The sequence below is a fragment of the Scyliorhinus torazame genome, chromosome 13, assembly GCF_047496885.1.
Source record: "Scyliorhinus torazame isolate Kashiwa2021f chromosome 13, sScyTor2.1, whole genome shotgun sequence".
NCBI lineage: Eukaryota > Metazoa > Chordata > Chondrichthyes > Carcharhiniformes > Scyliorhinidae > Scyliorhinus > Scyliorhinus torazame.
Window position 1 is genome coordinate 32,273,929 of NC_092719.1, and position 18,788 is coordinate 32,292,716.

At 44.0% G+C, this 18,788-nt stretch overlaps 1 protein-coding gene across 4 annotated transcripts in view; it reads left to right on the forward strand.

The window, feature by feature from the left end:
* LOC140387934 (plexin-B2-like) overlaps window positions 1-18,788 on the forward strand; it is a 311,161-nt gene that overhangs the window by 78,509 nt on the left and 213,864 nt on the right. For 3 of the 4 annotated variants that reach the window (XM_072471277.1, XM_072471279.1, XM_072471278.1), the window contains exon 2: window positions 14,288-14,393. The exons of the other annotated variant lie outside the window; for it this stretch is intronic. The gene's annotated coding sequence lies outside the window, so the exon portion shown is untranslated. The remainder of the gene's footprint in view (window positions 1-14,287; window positions 14,394-18,788) is intronic. 4 annotated transcript variants of the gene reach the window in all.

Genomic DNA, 18,788 nt, shown 5'->3' on the forward strand with positions numbered 1-18,788 from the left:
TTCCCGTGTTGAATCCTGCACTGAACTCTTTGAGCTTTGCAGAAATTTAACGCGCACAAAGAATTCAGTGCAGGTTACAGCGTCCCCTCTCAATCCACAGCACGTAACCACCCAGTTAGATGTTAATCAATGAACAGAGGATTCACAGTTCTGAGAGGAGAAACCTTTGTAAAGACAGGGCAAGGATGATCCAAATTATTTCTAAGCCTCTGTTGCAGATGATGACATTGCGATGTGAAGGTTCGGGTTTCAGTGCAGCTTTTGATCTTTTCAAAGTTCTTTGTTTTGATCAGTTGCTATTGTTTGTGTGGACACCAAAAGTAAAACCTATTTCAAAAGGGGGAGCAAATCCACCTTCTGTGTACCACGCCATTCCCATGGAGAGAAGAACTGTACTTCAGAAAAATTAACACCGGGAGGGAAGATAATACTGATAAATGTACACTCCGAGAGAATTAAATACCCAGAAGGAAAATTCCGAGGGAATTAAAATAATGGGAGAAATACTGATGCACTATGTTTGGGGACAGAGATGGAAATAAATACGGGGAACCCACCCCACCCCACTGACCCAAGTAAAACTGTATTAAAAATGAGTTAAACAGGGAGCGGGGTGGTAGAAATAACAACAGCGAATCTTTGTTTTTCAGGATTTGTTTGGTATCATTTGAATTACTTGCAGTCAATTTTTAAATATTTGAAGTGTGTGCAAATGTGCTTTTAAAAGTTGACCATATTTTCTGGTGAAAGAGTCTTTGGTTTGTTTAATAATATAATAATAATATAATAATCGCTTATTGTCACAAGTAGGCTTCAATGAAGTTACCGTGAAAAGTCCCAAGTCGCCTGTTCGGGGAGACCGGTACAGGAATTGAACCCGGGCTGCTGGCGTTGTTATGCATTGCAAGCCCGCTGCTCAACCAGCCCCAGTATTTATTTTACAAAAAAATAAAATGTTATTTAATCACCCCCTAAACATAATAATGGTTGTATTGTTACTTGTGTCACCAAGTTGTGTTCCTCACTGCTTATCAACTGCGGCACTGAAGAATTCTGCTACAGAACTGGCCATACGTCTGGTCAAGTGGTTCCAGTACAGCTGCACCAGGAGCATCTACCCAATAAAGCAGAAATTGCCCTGGTATGTCAACTGGCTATTTGAATATGGGGACGTGTGCCGGCATGTCACGTCCAGAAAACGACCAGACCAATTCACTCTGGTGCATCAGCCCACTTTCAGTCATCAGGCAAGTAATTTTGATAGTGCTATCAGGTGACACTTGCCAATAACTGTGCTCAGTTTAGGTTCTGCAGGCCACTCTGCTCCAGACCTCGTTACAGCCTATGATCAAACATGGGCAAGAGAGCTGAAGGCCAAGGTTGGGGTGAGTGGCTGCCCTTCACATCAAGACAGCATTTGACAGAGTGTAGCATCTAGGAGTCCTCGTAAAATTGAAGCCAGATGGAGTTGGGAGATAAAATGTGGACCAGTTGGAGACATACCTAGTATTGGGCTATTTTCTTCTCTAAGCTTGTCTTGTTACCTTAAACAACAAGTCAGACATGCACATAATTATAACAACTTAGGATCAGCTCTTAAGTGAGACACCATACTCGTGATTCCCATGGGGGGTGCTACTAGATAGTGACTCATTCAGATTAATGTACCGTTTTTAACTTTGATCACTACATTCCATCAATAAAATGTGAAGAAAATATATATATGAGGGACAGCAGAATAACTCAACATGGTCTCAACAAAATCCATTTCCCAATCTCTTCGAATCATTTTGTTACAATGGTTACATTGTCTTCATAAACTCTTCCAATATCTTCCATCGTGTTGTGTGTCACTACCACCGTGCTAAATGGGATAGACTTCAAACTGGAGGACTAGCTAATCTAGCAACTCGAGGACTGGGCATCCATGAGGCGCTGTGGGCCATCAGCGGCAGTAGAATTGTATTCAACCGCAATCTGCAACTTCATGGCCTGGCATATCCCTTATTCTACTATTATCACCAAGCCAGGGGATCAACCCTGGTTCAATGAAGAGTGCAGGAGGGCAGGCCAGGAGCAACATGAGGCATACCGAAAAATGAGGTGTCGACCTGGTGAAGCTACAACACAGGACTACTTGTGAGCCAAACAGCAAGTAATAAACCGAGCTAAGTGATTCCACAATGAACGCGTCAGATCTAAGCTTTGTAGTCCTCCCACGTCCAGCCGTGAATGGTGGTGGTAATTAACTCACTGGAGGAGGAGGCTCCACAAATAAACCCATCCTCAATGATGGAGGAGCCCAGCATTTATGTGCAAAAGAAAAGCCTGAGGCACTTTCTTCAGCCAGAAATGCCGAGTGGATGATCCATCTCGGTCTCCTCCGGAGGTCCTCAGCATCACAGATGTCAGTCTTCAGCCAATACGATTCACTCCACGTAATATCAAGGAAGGGCTGAAGGCACTGGATACTGCAAGAGCCCTGACAATATTCCAGAAATAGTACTGAAGACTTGTGCTCCAGAACTTGCTGCACCTCTAGCCAAGCTGTTCCAGTACAACTGCAACACTGGCATCTACCCAGCAATGTGGAAAATTGCCCAGATGTGACTTTGCACAAAAAATGGGACAAATCCAACCCAGCCAATTACCACCCTATCAGTCCACTCTCGATCAGCAGTAAAATGATGGAAGGAGTCATCAACAGCGCTATCAAGCGGCACTTACTCAGCAATAACCTGCTCACGGACACTCAGTGTGGAATCTGCCAGGGTCACTCCTGACTTCATTACAGCCTTGGTTCAAACATGGACAAAAGAGCTGAATGCCAGAGGTATGGTGAGAGTGACTGCCCTTGACATCAAGGCAGCATTTGACCAAGTTTGGCATCAAGGAGCCCTAGCTAAACTGGAGTCAATGGGAATCGGGGGGAAGACTATCTGCTGGTTGGTGTCATACCTGGCACAAAGGAAGATGGATGTAGTGGTTAGAGATCAATCATCTCAACTCCAGGACATCACTGCAGAAGTTCCTCAGGGTAGTGCCCTAGGCCCAACCACCTTCAGCTGCTCCATCAATGACCTTCCTTCCATCACAAGGTCAGAAGTGGGGATGTTTGCGGATGACTGCACAGTGTTCAGCACCATTCATGACTCCTCGGATAATGAAGCAGTCCATGTCCAAATGCAGCAAGACCTGGACAATATCCAGGCCTGGCCTGACAAGTGGCAAGCTACATTCGCGCCACACAAGTGTCAGGCATTGACCATCTCCTGCAAGAGTGGATCTAACCACCACCCCTTGAAATTCAGTGGCATTACCATCTCTGAAACCTCCACAATCAATATCCGGGGGGTTACCATTGATCAGAAACTGAACTGGACTAGCCACATTAATATTGTGGCTACCAGGGCAGGTCAAAGGGTAGGAATCCTACGGCGAACAATTCCCCTCTTGACTCCCCCAAAGCCTGTCCACCATCTACAAGACACAAGTCAGGAGTGTAATGGAATACTCACCACTTGCCTGGATGAGTGCAGCTCCAACAACACTCTAAGCTCAACACCACGCAGGACAAAGTAGCCCGCTTGATTGCTCCCCCTTCCGCAAACATTCAAACCCTCCACCACTGACGAACAGTGGCAGCCGTGTATACCATCTACAAGATGCACTGCAGTGACTCACCAAGGTTCCTTAAACAGCACCTTCCAAACCCATGACTACCACCATCTCGACGGACAAGAGCAGCAGATATCTGGGAACCCCACCGCCTGGAGGTTTCCCTCCTAACCACTCACCACCCTGACTTTGAAATATATCGCTGTTCCTTCATTGTCGCTGGAGCAACATCCTGGAACTCCCTCCCTAATAGCACAGTGTGTGTACCTACACCTCAAGGACTGCAGCGGTTCAAGAAGGCAACTCATCACCATCTTCTGAAGGGCAACGAGGGATGGGCAATAAATGCTGGTCTGACCAGCGACGTGCACATCCCGTAAATGAATTAAAAAAAATAAAAAAAAATTCTCAACACAAGAAGGGACTGGTAAATTTAATACCACCACAGGCATGACTGAGAAACCATTGCACATTCCATCACCCTTGTTAACTGCAGAGGCACATATGTCTTTTAATCCCCTTAGGCAGCATGTTGCTTCTCCATGCTCAGCAGAAGGCTGTTTTGACTCATTGTGCACTGATCCTGGCAGTCGCCATTAACCATCAGCCAACTGAGGTACAATGGCAGCAACGTGTTCTATTTCCAAAATGATAGATGCTGTCATTTAGTGTGCACGCTCTTCCTATTAAGACATAGCCTGCTTCACCAAGCACATTGGCCCCACAGCTGCAGGTGGCAGCTCCAAGGCTATGGGACCTAAAATGTGTGCAGGATGCCATTTGATCAGCTGACGCAGTGCAACTTGCCAGTACAGGGTGCTGATCAACCCCCTACTGTTTGTTCGGCTAAATCTAACCCGCAAACTTAGGCGTTGGTTCAAGAGGTTATTGGGAGCCAAATTGGAAGAAACCCATCTCCCAGTGCAAACTTCATCAATGTTTTAGCATGCGCTTGTGCTAAGTATATCAAATGTAGATTGACCAACGCAGACTGGAAAATTATCACGTGGTTGAAACACTTTGTGGTAAGTGACGTCCCATTCTGGAATCTAAAGCAAAGAGAAAATTTGAAAATGGGCCCAGAATAGGTTTGAAGGAAATAGCTCATCGGAATGAGTTGCAGGCAGATTTTGTGACTGACTTGGGGTAATGTGAGTGATTTTACAGCATAGAGAGTGGGAACAGGGAAGTTGAAACATGGTGAAATGTAAATGATTGAGGCTGTTAAAAGTATTGGGCAGAGGTTGCAAGTGAGGCATACTGAAAGAAAAATTCAAGGAACTGAAGGTACAAGTTTAGCAAGGAAAAGCAAAATTTTGGAACCGCAAAAGAAAAAGTTTCTAATTATTTTGTCTGCCACAAAATGTTCCATTCAAAAAGCTGAGCAAGATATCGGGATTAATTATTCATATCAAAATAGATGAATCAAAAGAGTAGCTCAGTGGTAAGCATTTTCAGCTATTTCCAGTATTAACTGAGACGACTGGTATTTAGCATGGTATATTATTTCTACCATGTAGTTTTTTAATATTAATATTGGACTCTGTTATGGCTGACCAACCAGGTTGCCGAATTACCTTACAGCAAGTGTGGCAGCTCATCTTGACTTCAGTTTTTCTCTGTTCTTAGCTCATCTCTGCTGGGGCAGCAGGGTAGCATAGTGGTTAGCACAGCTGCTTCACAGCTCCGGGGTCCCAGTTTCAATTCCCGGCTTAGGTCACTGTCTGTGCGGAGTTTGCACGTTCTCCCCATGTGTGCGCGGGTTTCCTCCGGGTGCTCCGCTTTCCTCCCACGGCCCAAAGATGTGCAGGTTAGGTCTAACAATTGTCCTTGGTGTCCAAAAAGGTTAAGTGGGGTTACTGGGTTGCGAGGATAGGGTGGAGGTGTGGGCTTGGGTAGAGTGCTCTTTCCAAGGGCCGGTGCAGACTCGATGGGCCGAATGGCCTCCTTCAGCACTGTAAATCCTATGACTCTATCTCGGACCATAGGTTGTGACTAAGAGTTCAGTGCAATTTACCAGACTGCCATGAATATAACACTTGGGCCTATGGTCGTGAGCATGTGTTCGCAGCCCGCTGAAGACTTCCATCAGATTTTTCTTTCTTTCTTCCTTTCCCATTGCAGGGAGACACTGGGACTGGAATTCTCCGGCCCTTGGGATTCCCTGTTCCCGCTAGCAGTGTACCCCGCCCACAGCAGAATGAGGTGGCTTCAACCCATTGACAACTGGCGGGATTAGAGAATCCCACCACCAGCAAACGGCATGCCGCCGAGAAACACCAGGACGGGGGAACCAGAGAACCCAGTCCTTGACCTTGGATTTTCACCGCAATGGAGAGCGAAAATTGTGGCGAAAATGACAGGGGGGGCCCAAATCCGAAGTTCCATCCCTGAACACAGCACCTACCATTTCTGTGGAAGTGGGCCCAGGTTGGGATTTGTGAACGCTCGTAGTAATCAGCAGCCATTTCCACTGGTTCGATTTTGGTGTGAGAGGTGTCTGAAACCTCACCTGCACAGATTAGACCTGGTAGGAGCACGTCTGAATTTTGTGGATTTGTTTGGATAACCGGGGTACCCTTTTGGAGAGTTATGGCACTCCTTTGATATAGGCCTGGGACCCTTTTGCGGGAGGTCAAATGCCCTTTGTGAATGCTAAAAGTAGGCACAAATATTTATAAACTCCTGAACTGTCCAAGGAAGCTATCCAAGCATATCAAACGCCCGAGAGGAAATGAATTTTGGTGCGTTTAAATACAAATGGTTGCTACTGTTTCACTCTGTTGACATAAACCGTAGGACTTCCATCACTTGATTAGTGCTGCACGGCCAATTCCGCAACTGTCCATGATCGCCTACCATTTTACCAGTGATTTGTCAGTTCTAAGTAGTGATGGACTCTGAAGTGGGACTGTGAATTTCAATGCACATCTTATAAGGAATTATACAACTCAATTAAATGTAGTAGTTGAATTATGCAGTTGAATTAAATGCTTGTTGTACTAAGAGATAATCCGTTGCAAGGGATAATGAGGTTGATGGCATGTAAAAGTTGTAAGTAAACTGGCTTTTAACAAATTATTGTTTTATTAAAAAAAAAAAATTTTTGCAACAGGCACTTAGAACCTATTTAATCTCAATGCGGCTCATAGGCCTTCCCATGGTAGATACTGGGTGAGCTGGCATGGTGTGGCAAAAGGTGGTGAGTGGGGGCATGGGTTGGCAAGTGTTGGCACTAAATTAACAGAGGGGTTATAAAGGGCCATGGGGTTTCAGGAGAGGCCATAGGTTGGCACCGAGGTTGCGAGGGGTACATGGGGTGATTCGAGAGTCGGGCATGGGTTGTGTGGGGAGCGGGCTGATGATGGCAAGAGGGCTGTTTTTTTGTTTCATAAAAATTCAATTTCAACACCGTGCTGGAGGACCAAAGGCAGGCCTTCCACACAACCCACCTCCACATCTGGTAGTTCCACACTTGTTCTGCGGTTGCCCAGCCTGAATACAAAAACCTGATGTTCACTCGGGCATTTAAAAATAGTTTAAAAAAAAGACATTTTTACAAATTGAGGGGCAATTTAGCATGGCCAATCCATGGGCTGAGGGGGTGAAACCAACACAGACACAGAGAATGTGCAAACTCCACCCGAACAGTGACCCGGGCCATGAGGCAGCAGCGCTAACCACTGCCACCGTGCCGCCCCATAACCGATCCATGACCAGAAATGATCACGGATTTAACGAGAGACAAGCTTGCAATGGAGAAAGTGGTGGTTCCATGACCAGGTAGACTACTGAAGCATCAAAATGTGCCACCATGTGGGAGATTCTAATTGCTGATTTCTTCTTTACTGCTGTCGGAAGAGTTACAAAGAAAAGTACAACAAGCAATTAGTAAGGCAAATTATCTATTAGGTTTTATTGCAAGGGGGTTGGAGTAATTAAAAAAAGCAAGGGAACATTATTTTAGCAAAAAAAAGTTTAAAAACAGGCGCAAAATGATTGCAATGCGAATAAGGATAGCCAATTTGCAATCAGTACACAATTTTGATCTAATTACAGATTAGCATTTCCAGGCATAGTCAAATAACGGTAAACAGAAATCTGCAGGTTTAGCACGCAAACCTTGATTAGATGACATTTTCATGGAGCAGTAAAGGTGCAGAGTGCTCAGACAGGCACATCGTGGCACAATGCAAAATGGCTTGGGCACCTGATGGAGGAAATGCACATCCTTGATGTGGTGCTGGAGGTCCTGGTGGAGGAGATCCAGAAGAGTAGGAAAGATGTCCCCTACCTGCAAAGGGGAAGGATGTCGCTACCTCCATCGTACCCCTCTGTTCATCCCTCCTGAAGCAGCTGGTGCTGCTGTACTTGGCTTCATGTCCTCGTGCCCAATGTCCCTTCTAAGCTGCACAGCCAAGTGCCTGCACATGTTTGGCCATGCAAAAAAAAAAAAAATTAAGAAGCTGCTCGCTTAATGAAGTCACTCACGCATTAAAAAAAATTACAAGGACCAATTCTCATCGCCACCCACATTTTGTCTTCCGAACTGGACCCCAAGTGGGATGCCCATGACTAGCCACTTCCTTACTCCTGGTGACTCCTTTTGAGGTGGAGGAGCATAACACTTCTCTCTTTCGCTTGAAGGCCTCAACAGAATTTCCAGACTGAATGTTGCTGAAGTGTTGATGAAAGCCTCCTGATGGGACAGAACCGGGGTGCGACACGGCCAGTAGATCCCGGGAGAGGCCTCCCCCAGGATTCCAGCTGCTCGAACGCCTCGTGAGATCTAACCAGATTGCTTGAGACATCACGATCTGCTGGGCAGGACCCAGCCTTGCACAAAAAAGTGAGTTTAGAACCCACTTGGTCGTGCTTGTGCCGGACCATCTACCAGCCTCGCTAAGAAGATCCCAGCCAGGCGCACTTAAGTGCTGGGGTGGGGGGGGGGGGGGGGGGGAGAGAGAGATCAGAGGCCCCTGGATGGCAGGCCTCCATGCAGGGTGCCACCTGGGCACCTTTGCACTGCCAATTTGGCACCCTGGCAGGGGTACTAAAGATAACAGTGCTACTTGTCATGTGATTGTCCCTTTAAGGAAGTTTTTTTGTCTTGACACATGGCTTCAGTGATGTCATTGTGTGGGTGGAGCTGGGCTGTGGCTCTGTGAGCTGTTTTACTTTCGCTTTCGATTTGACTGTTGTGGACCCAGACAGGGGAAAGAAGTGTTTTGGCCTCTCTCTCTCGTTTCATTTTAAATATCTGTTCCAGTAAAAATCACCTTTAGTGGAGGCTTTTAAGATATAGTTTGCTTTCCGGAAGGGTTTAAACCTGCTGTTGAGATGGGGTCAGTATCTCCGGGAAAGCCAGTCTTATTCAAGTGAGAATGCAGAGCGCTGGGCCACGTCTTTGAAAAGGGGGTTTGATTTATGGGACTTTGTTTTTGAATTGGAACAGTTAAGGGGGAATTCATTAAGTGTTATACATAGATTACTGTAGGTGTGGAGTATCTTTCTGCTTGTAATTGATAAAAATTCTTGCTGTTTGTTTTTATACATGTTAACTAAGTTCTTAGAATAAAGTTTGTTTTGATTAAAATGTCCGGGAAGACTGTTGAATCCCATCTCATTTGAAGGCTCTTGTGTTCATCCTAGCCAAATTCAACAAAAAGTGATTGGATTGGATTGGATTTGTTTACTGTCAATTGTACCGAGGTACAGTGAAAAGTATTTTTCTGCGAGCAGCTCAACAGATCATTAAGTACATGGGAAGAAAAGGGAATAAAAGAAAATACATAATAGGGCAACACAAGGTATACAATAAGCACTGGCATCGGATGAAGCATACAGGCTATAGATCAGGTGAACTCCATAATATACTTTGGAGTTTCTAAACCCTGGCCCATGTGTCGCTAGATGGTGGGGTCGTTCGGCACTGCTACAACCTGGCTAATCCCACCCAGAACGGACTCTTATTTTTTTTTTCAGTTAGATCATGCCCAATGTGTCTCCGAGGTCCTTTTCACAGCCTCAGCAACAAACATGAAATCCAACCATCCTTTTCGGAGCACTGAAATCAACATCAGTGACCTAGTTACTATTAAATAGCCAATCGCTGTTGAGAGGACACTGCTTGCAGTGCTAACTACCAAAATGCTATGCAACCTCTTAAATGGACACTTGCAGATTTTTATAAGCTGGTTAGCAAGCTTATGGGCGGCTGTTCCTAGCACTAGTTTCAGGCCCTTTGCTAAGATAGGCGTGGGCTAGAGTGGCCTTTCAGCTGAAGACTCCGCGTGGCCACTTCTTAGCCCTAAAATGTATTCAGTGATCATTGCTGCCAGGAGAATTTGCGACAATTGTTATAGGACATTGAGATCACACCTGCCGTACTACACACTTCTGATCTCCTTGCCGAAGGATTTACTTGCCATTAGAAAAGGTGCAACAAAGGTTCACTAGAATGTTTCTTGAGATACATAGAAAATACAGCACAGAACAGGCCCTTCGGCCCACGATGTTGTGCCGAACCTTTGTCCTAGATTAATCATAGATTATCATTGAATTTACAGTGCAGAAGGAGGCCATTCGGCCCCCTGAGTCTGCACCGGCTCTTGGAAAGAGCACCCCACCCAAACTCAACACCTCCACCCAACACCAAGGGCAATTTTGGACACTAAGGGCAATTTATCATGGCCAATCCACCTACCCTGCACATCTTTGGACTGTGGGAGGAAACCGGAGCACCCGGAGGAAACCCACGCAGACACTGGGAGGACGTGCAGACTCTGCACAGACAGTGACCCAAGCCGGAATCGAACCTGGGACCCTGGAGCTGTGAAGCAATTGTGCTATCCACAATGCTACCGTGCTGCCCTTAAGAACAAATAAATCTACACTATAAATGTAGATGAGAGGACTTTCCAATGAGGTGGATTTTGAAGAATGGTAGGTGATTGCATTGAAATGTATTAAGTTAGAGTGTTTGACAGGTAGATGTTTCCTGTGGTCGGAGAGTCTATAATTAGGGGTCATTGTCTCAGATTGAGGAGTCAACCATGCAGGAGGGAAGAAGAAAAAATTCTTATATAAAAGCATTGCAAATTTTTGGAATTCTCTTGGAATCCTCTAACCTAGAGGACCATGGATGCTCAATGGATGTAGTTTTTCGGCACAAAAGGAATTCGGGAATAATGAGGCCAGGAATGATGAGGCAAGAAAGTGTAGTTGACGTAGAAATTTCAGACAGGATAATATTGAATGGAGGAGCAGGTTTGAGGGCCCAAACAGCCAATGCCTGCTTCTGTTTCTTATGTTCCGAAGAGGCAGGAACTTGTCAATAAAAGGATGGGTAGTTTAACGTTTGGCTGTCTTCTGCTGCTTAGTTTGGAGCAGCAGCTGAAAAGGTTACAGCAATGCCCAGCACAGGAAGACTGAACTATTCTGATGTGACCCTTCTACTGCTGACAAATTAAAGACGTTCTTTTGTATTTATCCATCTTGGATGTAAAATGGGAGCATATAATTGCTACCTGTTAAACTACCATACGAGTGTAAAGTTTGCCAAGCACATAGTGGGAGAATTTGGGTTGGAAACCTCTAACACCGAGCTTCTGAAGTTGGACCAAGCCAATGCTGTAGTGCTGAGTTGTGTATGGTTCACTAGTTTGTGCTGACTGGAAACCTGCCCGCTCCATGTGTATGTGCACTCAATATCTCACAGGCTGTGTCTACAACTCCAGTTAGTATCCTGCCTGCAGATATCTGGAACATTACAACGCAATAAGAATGGTTAAGTTTAAGATTTCTGCTTGGATTGAAGGCTTAACTGACCGTTCAGGGCTTCCTCTTTTATGTACCACCTGGTCTGGTGTTGAAGTCGGACAGCGATGTCAATGTTGTGCTGAGAGGGGTATTTTAGTTTCAATTGTGCTGTTCCGATGACTTAATAGGAAGGCAAATGTTTGCTGGGTAGTTAGGAGAGAAAATGAGAAAAGTCGGTGTGCTTATTCAAGGTCTTTAAAATCTAGTGTTTTTCCCCCTCATTCAATCAACTCCAGCATTGTGTTTGTATTGAATAAGGTTGGAAATATCCGTCCTGAAGAATGAACCTTGTTCGGTCTGGTATAACACCAGATGTAGATTAAATTTGCTTTTATAAATCTACCAGAACACTTCACCAAAACTACAGTTTCCAAAGAACATTGTATTATTACATCAGTGGGATTTCCTACGCACTCTTTCATTTCCCATTCTTGCAACCTCTCTTGGACTGTCAATTTGCGATTTATGGTTATGAAAATGTTTGTTAGGGTAGACATTGAGAAAATGTTTCCACTTATGGTGGATCATAAATAGTCACCAATTATTCCATTAGGGAATTCAAAAGGAACTCTTTACCTAGAGAGTGGTAAGAATGTGGAACCATAGGTGCATTTAAGGTGAAGCTGAACAAGCAGATGAGGCAGAAAGGAATAGAAGGATATGCGGAAAGTGCTCTATGAAGTGGGGTGAATAGGGGCTCAGATGAGGCATAATATCAGCATGGACCGGTTGAGCTGAGTGGCTTGTTTCTGGGCTGTACATTCAATACAATACCTCCACTAAAACCACTTGTTTTATCCTTCCCATTTATTTCTCTTTTCCTTCTGGAAGTTAGCGCTTCGGTATTTTAAAATGTTACGGTGTTGTACTGTCCTGATATTTATACAACTAAAAATACTTGGCATTATTTCATGAAAATTACTTTAGTTATGATATCAGTGTACTTGGTGTTCTGGTTCTACAGAACTCTAAACAATTTACAACGCCTTAGAATCTCCACATTTAAACAGGAAGTTGCATGTTATGATATTGTGTTTTTGGCAGGCAATGAGTGAAAATGCTGCTATCACTGTCCTCCGATCAAGTCACCTGATCCAAATATGGAATTTCCCAAAGATTCCCATTTGATTAAAATCCTGTATAAAACCTTTCCGTATTTTTACAGCTTCCTCATTTTAGTCAGCCCTGTGGCAACATCTGTTTAGTGGTGATCATGTTCCTTGATTTTATAAAATGTGCAATCTTGTGCTATTTTTATTGACTTTTGAGTATAGAAAGTGTTACCAAGGATTCCATTGCTGTACTGGATTAGTTGACTTTGTGCACTTGTGTGGTTTAGTCCTCATTGTGTCCTGTCTGGCTTCAATCATGTAATGCACAATGCATCAAATGTAGAGTTCCCAACTGTGATTAAATGTATTCCTGGAGGTCTCATCACGTGACTTGCCCCCAAACTCGGGCCATTTGTTGGCCAACACATCCATCTTTGTGATGCACCAGCTTCCTACAGTATGAGAACGCAAAAGCACTCATTACCCAATTGGAAGATACTTGCTTGCCTGTCAGCCAAACAGCCTTTTCTTCCCACCCACTTTCAGTGTTTTTTATATTTGGTGAAGAGAAATGATCAAAGAAAATTTGGGGGAACAAAATGAATGCCCCTATGATTTTATCTCCAGCACTACACACAGTAGTGTCTCGGAGGTTGATTTACAATTCCAAGAGAATTCAGGGCAATCCTTAAGGGTTGGCAACCCTAATATAATATCTGCTAAAATAAACCATCAATAATAATTGTTCTTTCTAGAATTTGCATTTTCTGGTACCCTATTTTTAAAAAAAATATATATTTTATTACGGCATTTGTATGAACATAAACACACAAATAAGAGCAAGAGCAGACTTGTACAAGATGCTAAATAACCAGCACCCACACCCCCTGCCCCCCTCCCTCTGCTGACACCTCAGACCTCCTCAAAGAAGTCGATGAACGGCTTCCACCTCCGGGTGAGCCCATCAACTGACCCTCTCAAGACGAGCTTAATCTTTATTGGGACTCCCACCCAGTCCATCAGCTCCATTTAAATCTCGGACACCTTCACATCCCGTACTCCCTCCCTCGAAAGCACCTTATCCTGCAACCTCGGGGGCAGCAGCCCAGGAAAGGACGACACCTGCCTCCTCGCAAAGTCCTGGACCGGTAAGTATCTAAACCCATTCCCACTGGGCAGCTCATATTCCTCCTCCAGGTCCTCTAAGCTCACAAAAGCTGCCCTCTACAAATCGGTCCCCAAACCGCTCAATCTTCTGGTACCCTACTTCATGGGAAGATCTTAATGCTATTAAACTGACAGCATTTGCCCAATTTGGAGATTACTTTTTACATTCTTGGGCAACAGGTATTGCTGACTTGGATATTGAATCTCAATGTACATATGGCATTATTTGATGAAGAGGGAACACACTTGCAGTGACATGAATTGCCATGAAAAAGGGCATCTCAGAAAAGCAATTGTTTGGGGGTATGGGCACTGGCCTGTTCAATTCAGTTACTCAATTCTATGACTTTATTCTCCAAAAGCTTTGATTCACTGAGTCTGTTGTAGCAGATGCAATGTATGTACTGTGCATATGTTTATTTTTCCAAGTGAAATAAATTTTACAGCGCCATGTGTTCTCCGTACAAGCATCATCACAGGACCTCCCACTTGGATGAATCCTTATTTGAGAGTTTCATCTAAGGACTGTATATGACGGAGTAATCTGAGAATAGGTTCCAGTTTTGCTAAACTGTGTGTGCACAAAAGTTTACTCCAGATTGTAATGGGTGCATTTATTTTTTCTCCAGGAGGCCTTGCTCAATATGGTCATATAACATCACAGATCTCCGCTAACTTCAGAACAAGCTGACTAGACAACAACTAGAAAATCAGGACATTGAGGCTATTCCAGAGGTATGAGGGATATAATGAATGCCCTTGAGGTTGTTTAGTTTACAGAGCAATGCTATTGCATTGTACTGCTTGGGAGCCAAAGGAGTTGAGTGGTTGCTTTCTCCATTTAGATGGAGCTAGAAGCACACAGCTGTACTCTGGGAAGGGAAATGTATCTGTATTAATTCCTTGATTGCAAAGTTAAAATAATGCGCGATACTACAGTATTCATGTTTGTTCATTTATTCAGGTTGTTGAATATTAGGACAGTTAAATGGCTGGTCAAAAAAAGACATAGGAGGCATAGTAGAAGCTACTCATAGCAAACTAATACTTTGTAATTAGCATTTAAGTTTGCAAAATTCAATACTTTTGCTGCTTCATGCCTTGCCTTTTGTTTCAAGTTAATAGGCTGGAATTCTCCAGCTGTTTGCCGACGGCGGGATTCTCTGATTTTTCTGGCAGTGCGACCCCGCCTGCGGGTTTCCCAGCGGCGTGGGGTGGCTTCAATTGCAAATCCCGTTGACGGTGACAGGAAATCCCGCCGCTGGTGAACGGCGTGCCACCAAGAAACACGTGGCGATTGGGGGGGGGGGGGGGGGGGGGCGGCGGCGGCGGCAGCGGCAGAGGGCGGATAACCCCACCCATGAATTGGGTGCTCCACATGTATTGGATTATTTTTTGCTTAAATCAAACTTTGCCAGTTTGCCTTAACCTTAGGGTCAGCTTTACTGCTATTCTGAGTGCAGTGTTGTTAAACTGTTCCTACTGGCTGGAGGTTTCTCTGCTCATTGCTGATACAAGATCAGTTTTTCCACAAGCGACTGCAGCGAAAGCGGTTGTCATGGAGTGGACGCTGTGTTTATGTTTTGACCGTGGATAGGAAAATTATTTAGTAAGCAAACAACCTGCATATCATTTCAGCAGGAAATATTTTCTGAATCGTACTAAAAAAAGTTAATTTTTTTTGTGCTTCCTTACACTTTTGAGGATTTAAGTAGGATGTGGAAAAAGGGCACAGGTGCAGATGGATTTCAAAGTAATTAATGCTTTGCATATCAACTTGTCGGGCTGATATTCTATTATGTGGCTGTCTTTTCTTGTAGTGATTGATTCATTGTAGACACAATGTGGCTTTTGAATCTAAACGGCACGTTAGCACAGTGGTTAGTACTGTTGCTTCCCAGCGCCATGATCCCAGGTTTGATTCCCACTTGGATCACTGTCTGTGTAGAATCTGCACGTTCTCCCCGAGTCTGCGTGGGTTTCCTCCGGGTGCTCCGGTTTCCTCCCACAAATCCCGAAAGAAATGTGGTTAGGTCATTTGGACATTCTGAATTCTCCCTCAGTCTACCCGAACAGGCGCCGGAATGTGGCGACTAGGGGCTTTTCACAGTAACTTCATTGCAGTGTTAATGTAAGCCTACTTGTGGCAATAAGGATTATTATTAAAAAAATATTATTATTATAAACTGCAGGTGCTGAGGCCAGAATTTTATTTATGATTTGGTGGCAGACTTGCCTATACCTCTAAAGTCGTACCTGATCTTTTTGATCGGATCAGTTTTTCACAGTGATACCAAAAATTTTCAGACCTTTTTCCTGCTCGTGTCAATGCTACCGTCACTGTGGAACTTGAACTTGGGTTTGTCACCTCACTGTTCTTTATGTTCTAATAGGACGCTGCACCCTGCCTGCACACTAAATACAAGACCCACACCAGCTGAAGGAATATTCTTCCCAGCCTGACCATTTACTCACACCTTGTCTCTTATGTTTCAGGAGGTGAATTCTTGGTAATGTTCAACATTATTAAATAGCTGTAAGCAACACTGAAGCAACTTGCAGGAAGCTGTGTGATGACAGTAAGCTGAACAAGTAGACTTGATTTTGCCTTTGAAAGTCCTGTCTGTTATCTTCAATGAAACTGACTTAATGTTTCCAGTCCCCAGTCGGTAACTGCATGTGGGTTGCTGTCAGCATATGTTGAGATTGCTTTGTATTTTTGACAATATCGAGGTCAGCTGTATTCCCAAATAATAGCAATATGAATCTCTTTTATAGGTATATAATTTGTTGTGCAAATAAAAGGCCCACTGCAGAACAGTGAGCAATCCAAGTGCATGATTCAGACTTCAATCGTTAGGGGCAATGGCAAATATAGGTGTAAGTAGGTTTATTAACTTTGGATAATAAATGCAGAGTTAAACAACGTTAACCAGGCGAAATCAAAATTAACACAGACAGCTGAATATGGTCCATATGAATAGATTCGGCTAAAGTAGTTCATTTGAGCTGATTAGGGTGACACAATTATTCTAAGTACGAATAGAGATGGAACACGATGTTCTGAACTCCTGTGCGCCTGGAGTAGGCATGCCCAGATTCATGATTATCTGATTAGAAAGGTAGTTCAGTTTGATGGTCTTCTTCAAAATGACAGGGAGGGGGTGAGGAAAAAGTAGTTTTGCAGACGTGCTTTAGGGGATTAACCAGACTGGCAAAGATCTGTGGCAGAATAGGCTGTTGCCTATGAAAGGCACCGACTTACTGTAATTACACAGCCGTTTCACATTCCTGCGCTTTGTTCTTGTACAATGTGGATTAGAAGCAAGTAAATTCCTCAGTTGTAGCTTTTGTTTCCAAATGTGATGGTGTCTTAAAATTCTGCAGAAATAATGACTAAGTTGAGCATTGCTGCAAAGTAGTATGGATTTGGTTTTCAATGGGACCCACTGGAAGGGGCAGTTGAGCATCATCTGGGTGTATAACTCCACTGTGGTGTCACATCTGGTTTATAAAATATTCAGTGGATCATTATGTCAGTTGAAACTTTCAAAACTTTTATTTAAAAAATGTGGCGAGTTTGATTCAATGCGCTTGATTGACCTTTAAATGCTAGAAGTATCATTTTACACGGCATTCTCTCTCGGATTTGGCAGTCCTGATTGCTGTATAAATAATGTGCTGCGGCTACAAATTGATACTGTAGTTACTGATCTGAGATCAATAACTGCAGCAGCGAACCAGCCTTCCAACAAAATCCTTGACGTCCTTGACCATGGTGAAATACTCAGAACAGCAAGCTGAATTTTATTGGAAAACTGACTTGATAATACGAAGCAGCCTACATTGGAATGTAGGAATTCTTGAGTAAAGCCATATGTTCTTTTTTCTACAAGTATCAGATTCTTTGCAAATTTGACAAAGTTAATTCAGTTGGGAAGAGAACGGAAAAAAGCCTTGTGGGTGTTTTCTTTTTTTTTTTAAATTACTTTATCAGAGTTACAAAGCCAGAGCTCCGAGTGTGGACAGGGGCAAACCCCCAATCCAGCTCAATGCCTGCTCCAAAAACCAATCCAAATTGAATCCAATTCATGGTTTCCACAAGAGAGACATACCAGATCCAGGCATTACACCTGACTTCATGCTCATCTTAGCCAAAAGGCCGAGAAGCGATTTGTGGGTGTTTGCTATCCAAATGTCACAGAGTTAAAGGTACCTGCAGACCGGTTTCCACATACGTGCAAACGATTTTGACACAAAACGTGGCACAAAAGTTTGTTTAGAGGTTGGTGGTTGGGGGTAAATTCTAGACTAATACTGAGGTGTACTACTTGGTATGATGGAAAGCTGTCCAATATTATTTAATATGTCTTGTCCAGATGTCTTGTCCTACATTTGAGATGGTTTATTGAAAGAAAGATACAGCTGCCCGAGTTCCTACAGCATTGCAAGTGATGGGCAAGATGATTAATTCTGGATTGGAGGGGAGGGACACAAGCACAGGTGGATGGGATGGGTGTTGGGCCAAACGCAGGGAGAATGTGCAAACTCCACACGGACAGTGACCCGGAGCCAGGATCGAATCTGGGACCTCAGTGCCGTGAGGCAGCAATGCTAACCACTGCGGCACCTTGCTGCCCTGGAAAGTATAATTTGACAGCTGCAATATTTTCTCATGCTTTTGTGAAGATTTTTGTGTTGGATTGTTTAAAAAAAAATCCAACACAAAAATATTTCAGCCATGTATTGACCCATTGTGCGTTCTCGAGTTGTGACCCAGCAAATGCTGCTGTACGTCCAGATTGCAGCTATATTTGGAATTCAGCTATGCAATGTGTCATGATATACACCAGTATATCATTGTGCAGACACACACTGATGGACACACAGTGGGACCAATCAACATACACAACACCGCAGCCAATCACCAGTGAGAGCACACGCACTATAAAGACACAGGGACATCAGAGTTCCCGCTCATTCGAGTAGCAGCTAGCTAGGACCACAGAGCTCACAGCCTGCAACACAGACATTCACCATGTGCTGAGTGCATCAACTGGTTAGGACAAGGCAAAGGTCTTTAGTTAAAGCTGGTATCGTATTTACCCACAGTTCAAGTATGTTTAAATA